Source organism: Gastrolobium bilobum, unplaced genomic scaffold, assembly GCF_033153095.1.
Source record: "Gastrolobium bilobum isolate Gb01-03AN ecotype WA unplaced genomic scaffold, APGP_CSIRO_Gbil_v1 utg7258, whole genome shotgun sequence".
Lineage (NCBI taxonomy): Eukaryota > Viridiplantae > Streptophyta > Magnoliopsida > Fabales > Fabaceae > Gastrolobium > Gastrolobium bilobum.
This window is the reverse complement of record NW_026896893.1, coordinates 209,940-215,558: the sequence shown is the minus strand read 5'-3', so window position 1 is coordinate 215,558 and position 5,619 is coordinate 209,940. Positions and strand designations below refer to the sequence as shown.

Genomic DNA, 5,619 nt, shown 5'->3' with positions numbered 1-5,619 from the left:
GAACTATACCTTCTGTCACCATAAAGTGACACTTCTCCCAGTTCAAAACCAAATTACAGTCTTGACATCTTTTCAAAACAGAATCTAAATTCCCTAGACATACATCAAAATCAGAACCAAATACAGAAAAATCATCCATAAAAATTTCAATGCATTCTTCTATCATATCAGAAAAAATGGAAAGCATGCACCTTTGAAATGTGGCAGGAGCATTGCATAAACCGAAAGGCATCCTCCGGTATGCGAATATTCCATATGGACATGTAAAAGCAGTCTTCTCCTGATCCTCTGGTGCCACAGCTATCTGATTGTACCCTGAATAACCGTCCAAGAAGCAATAGAAAGCATGTCCTGCCAACCTCTCTAGCATCTGATCCAAGAAAGGAAGTGGAAAATGATCCTTCCTGGTTGCCTTATTCAGCCTCCGGTAATCAATGCACATTCTCCAGCCAGTGATTGTCCTTGTGGGAATCAACTCATTGTTCTCATTTTTCACCACAGTCATCCCCCCTTTCTTGGGCACGGTCTGCACAGGACTCACCCAAGCACTGTCTGAAATTGGGTAAATCATCCCAGCATCAAGCAACTTCACCACCTCCTTCCTCACTACTTCCTTCATAGTGGGGTTGAGTCTCCTCTGTGGTTGCCTTACTGGTTTGACCTCTTCTTCCATCAATATTTTGTGGGTGCAAAAGGAAGGATTAATACCCTTAAGATCTGAAAACTGCCATCCAATAGCCATTTTATTCTTCTTGAGTACCTTAATCAACTTCCCTTCTTCCTCATCAGACAACATTGCATTAATGATTGCTGGATATGTTTGATCATCCCCAAGGAACACATACTTCAAATGTGAAGGTAATTCTTTAAGTTCTACCTTAGGTGCTCCTTTTGGAATGTCATCAATCTTCTTCTCAAGCTCTTCCACTTCTGGCTCTTCTTGGTAATCCTCTGTACCTGTCTCTTCTTCTGATCTTTGTTCCTCAACTGGGAATTCTTCTTTTTTATTCACTTCTTCCACAACCTCCTGTATCACATCCAATCTAAAACAATCCTCCACATCAACAGGATGCTTGATGGTTTCAAATACATCAATTGTGACTGTTTCCTCATCCACCCTTAGCAACAACTTTCCTTGTTCAACATCTATCAAAGATCTTGCAGTTGCTAAAAAGGGTCTTCCTAACAATAAAGGACTTTCTGTATCCTCTTCCTCCATGTCAAGAATCACAAAATCCACTGGAAAAATAAACTTGTCTACCTTGACCAAGACATCTTCAACCACACCTTCAGGCCTCTTGATAGATCTATCTGCAAGATGCAGAATAAGATTGGTCTCCTTCAAAGTGTTAATTCCCAAAGCTCTACATACTGTCAACGGCATCAAGTTTATACTGGCTCCCAAATCACACAATGCCTTTCCCACCTCCACATCTCCTATAGCAATAGAGATACTGAAGCTTCCTGGATCTTTCATTTTTGTTGGAAGCTTCTTCTGGATTAGGGCACTACACTCTGCTGTTAGGGCCACTGTCTCACCATCAGTTAATTTCCTCTTCTTAGTAAGAAGATCCTTCATGAATTTTGCATAGTGAGGCATATTTTCCAGTGCTTCAGAAAATGGTATGTTAATTTGTAAATTTTTGAAGATATCCAGAAATCTTGCATAGTGCTGTTTCTGAATCTCTTGCTTCAACCTCTGAGGGTAGGGAACTTTAGCATAGGGAGATAAACTAACTGGCTGTTCTTTCTTGTCAGCCATCTTCTTCTTTTCCCACTTCATCATCTTTTGTGGGGAAGCATTTTTACCAACTTCTACCTCTCCTTCATTCTTATTGTCCTTCCCTTCCTCTTCTTTGTCAATTCCAACTATAACATCTCTAACAACTACTTCCTTCTCACTTTTCTCATTTCTCATTTTCTCTACTTCATCATCAGAGACTACATCTTCAACCACAACCTCTTCTTCATTCTTTTTATTTTCCACCTTCTTTTTCCCTGGTTGAAGTACCAACCCACTTCTTGTCATAATTGCTTTACAGTGCTCCTTAGGATTCACTAGTGTATCACTTGGAAATTTCCCTTGTGGTCTCTCTGATATCTGTCTTGATAATTGACCAATCTGGGTCTCCAAATTTCTGATTGATGCTTCCTGATTTCTGAAAGAAGTTCTGGTCTCCTGCATGAATGCAGTTGTCTCTTCCCTGAATGAAGTAGAACCCTGAATATAATCCTGAGTTGTCTTAGATAACTGAGCAAACGCTTTCTCCCATGCAGCAGGATCACTTGACTGCTCCTTCATATGTGGTGGTGGAGGATGTAATGGTGGATTCAATTGATGGTTGGAACTATAGCTGAATCCTGGGTGTTGATTCTTGTTTTTCCATGGTGGCATATAAACATTCTTTCCCTGATTGTTGTAGTTCCTTTGATTATTCTGATCATACCACACTCCATTCACCTCTGCTTGTTCTGATGATCCCCCATAATCACACTCCTCTGTCACATGGCCCTTGCCACAGATAGCACATACACTCTTTGTTTCCACAGAAGCTACCTTTTGTGAAGAGAGTTGCTTAATAAGGGTATCTAATTGTTGCTGCTGTTGTCTCTGTGTCTGCATCAGTTGATCATTCCTTGCCAACAGAGCATCATACCCATCCAACCTGATAATTCCTGTCCTTCTGTCAGCCACTGGGGCATTATCAAATTCTTGAGATGCTAATGACTCAAAGATATCCAAGGCTTCTTGAGGGGTCTTGGTAGTCAATGATCCACCAGCAGTGGCATGCACCAAGGTTCTAGTGTTAGTGGTCATTCCTTGCAGGAAGATTGCTGCTTGTTGCCATGCCTCAATTCCATGCTGTGGACATTTCCTCAACAAAGTCTTGAATCTCTCCCAAGCCTCATAAATAGATTCTGACTCTTTCTGCTTAAAGCTTGTAATCTCATCCTTCAACTTGGCCCTCTTGGATGCTGAGAAAAACCTTTGCAAGAACTTGGTTTGCAAATCATCCCAAGTTGTTATACTTCCTTGTGGCAATGATTGCAGCCATCTCCTTGCATCATCCGTCAGTGAATGAGTGAATAGTCTCAACAGAATTGCATCTCTTGTGACACCATTTATCTTCACAGTATCACTCAACAATAGGAAGTTCTCTATGTGCAAGTAAGGGTCCTCTGCACTGGTTCCAGCAAACTGATCCTTCTGCACCAAATGTATCAAAGCAGGCTTCAATTCAAAGTTGTTGGGCTCCACTGTTGGGCGCACAACACTCCCAATTGGAGGAATCACTGCAGGAGTCATGTACTCTCCCAGTGTCCTCTGTGGTGGTGGTGGTCTGTGATTCTCTGCCATTATATCTTCCTGATTAACCGTACTTGATTCACCAATTTCTTGCAACTGTCTCCTTTGCCTGGCTGCCCTTTTGTGCTTCCTCAATGTCCTTTCTAATTCTGGATCATACAACAACAAATTTGGATCAAGTGTACCTCGCATATACCAGAATCAAAATTGACCAGAAACTTAACATAAACTAAAATACTGAAAATAAAAGGATTCAATCTCAGAATTCTATAGTATCAGTTAGTGTTGAAAAACAAATTCCCCGGCAACGGCGCCAAAAACTTGTTGGACGTTTAGCAAGTGCACTAATCGTACAAGTAATAAAATGATGAGTAAAGATCGTTCCCACGAGGAATTGTGTTCAAACACCAATATACCATAGAAAACTAATTTGAATCAAATAAGAGTTTGTAAAAATCATGAATAATTTGTCACCAGAAAATTGATTGTAAGTAATTTGACACAAAGTAAATATGGATTAGGAATTAATAAAAACAACAAGTAGTCAGAAAACAACTTTCCTCCATGATAACCCATATAAAAATTGATCATATGATGAATTCCTTTCCATGTGATGTTAATCAACCTTTTACTTATCATCAAGATGTAATCCCTTACTACCCTGATAGATACATTAATCAGAAACCCCAATCCCTTGGTGATCTCTTTCTTAATACATGCATGAAATACTAAGGTTTTAAGATTACATCAGAATTCTAGCATCAATCCCTTGAGTACTAGAATTCTGATGTTGAGATTATCAAATACAGAAGTCATATAAACATCCCTGTTCTATACTACTTCTTTGATAGAAATAATTAACTCAGAAAATCTCAAATCAACACATGAAAAATACTTCATCATATTAATCAAATCAACATAATATTATCATGGAGTTCCATTGCATTCAGACTACAAAGACTCTACTCAGACATGACTAAGGAATAAATAAGAGAAGAAGAAACAAACTTCATTTCCATGTTGAAAGTCTTCAATCTCCAAACTATTACAAGGAAATCCTAATACAAAAACTAAGAGAATTTAGAGAGAAGTCAGACTAAGTTTAAGAGAGAGAGAGAGTTCAGATCCCCCAGATTTTGATCTAAGTGTCAAGGCTTTGCCTTATATAGTGTTACAATTAAAAACAGAAAACTGATGTGGGCGCTAAAACGTCCATAAGTGGCCGTTTTAGCGTCCATGCTTTACGTATGCTCAACTGCTTTTAACTGATTTCAACGCTAAAACGTTAAGGAATGACCGTTTTAGCGTCCAAACTTGGTGAATGCTCAACTAACTTTAACTGACTCCAACGCTAAAACGTTTGATTTGGACGTTTTAGCGGTGAAGACCAGAATCTTTTTCCACTTTAGGGCGCTAAAACGCATATTGCAGGCCGTTTTAGCGCCCAAGACCAGCAATTTTCCATCTTCTTAGTGTAGCAGCGCGCTAAAACGCTCTGTGTGGACGTTTTAGCGCTCATCACCAGCAAGTTTTGGCCTTTTTCTGTAACAGGGCGCTAAAACACTCAGTGTGGACGTTTTAGCGCTCAACACCAGCAAGTTTTAGCCTCTTCCTGTAACAGGGCGCTAAAACGCTCAGTGTGGACGTTTTAGCGCTCAACACTTAGGCAATTTTTCTCCTCTTGAGCTCCAGAATCTTCTTCCTTCTCCAGTTGTCTTTCAAGCTTGCTTTTCCTACAAGAATCATACAAATTTCCAATAAAGCTCTTGAACTTGTAATTGAGGACATCTTAGGACATTAACCTTGTTTTTCATCATTTAATCACACAATTTGATCCTAATTCCTGCTAAAAACCATGATGAACTAAGGTTGTAGTTTGATACATTTGTTATTTTTGCTTTTATGATACTTTTTATCATTAAGACTTTTTAGCTATTTGATTATGACTATGATAGCTTGTATGGTTATAATTATTATAAGTTTCAAATCAGCTTGCATTAGTTATATGACTTTGATGATTTATATTATGACGATTATCAGGTATAAATTTTGTTAAAAAAAATTCAAAATATTTTATTAAATATATTTTTAAAGTAGGGATGGAATTAGGGATAACAATAGGGATGGACAAAATCTGTCCCTAATAGGGACGGACAAAAATTTCATCCCTAATAGGGACGGACAAAATCTGTCCCTAATAGGGACGCACAAAATCCTTCCCTAATTCCGTCCCTATTAGTGACGGATTCCTACCTTTTACAACTCCTAATGTTGACAATATTAGGGACGGAAAACACAAGTAAGAGACGAAT

At 38.9% G+C, this 5,619-nt stretch overlaps 1 non-coding gene across 1 annotated transcript; it reads left to right on the top strand.

The window, feature by feature from the left end:
- Positions 1 to 2,855: 2,855 nt before the first annotated feature.
- LOC133302692 (small nucleolar RNA R71) lies at positions 2,856 to 2,962 on the top strand. The gene has a single exon (XR_009750377.1). It is a non-coding gene; the product is annotated as a small nucleolar RNA R71 (small nucleolar RNA).
- Positions 2,963 to 5,619: the final 2,657 nt, after the last annotated feature.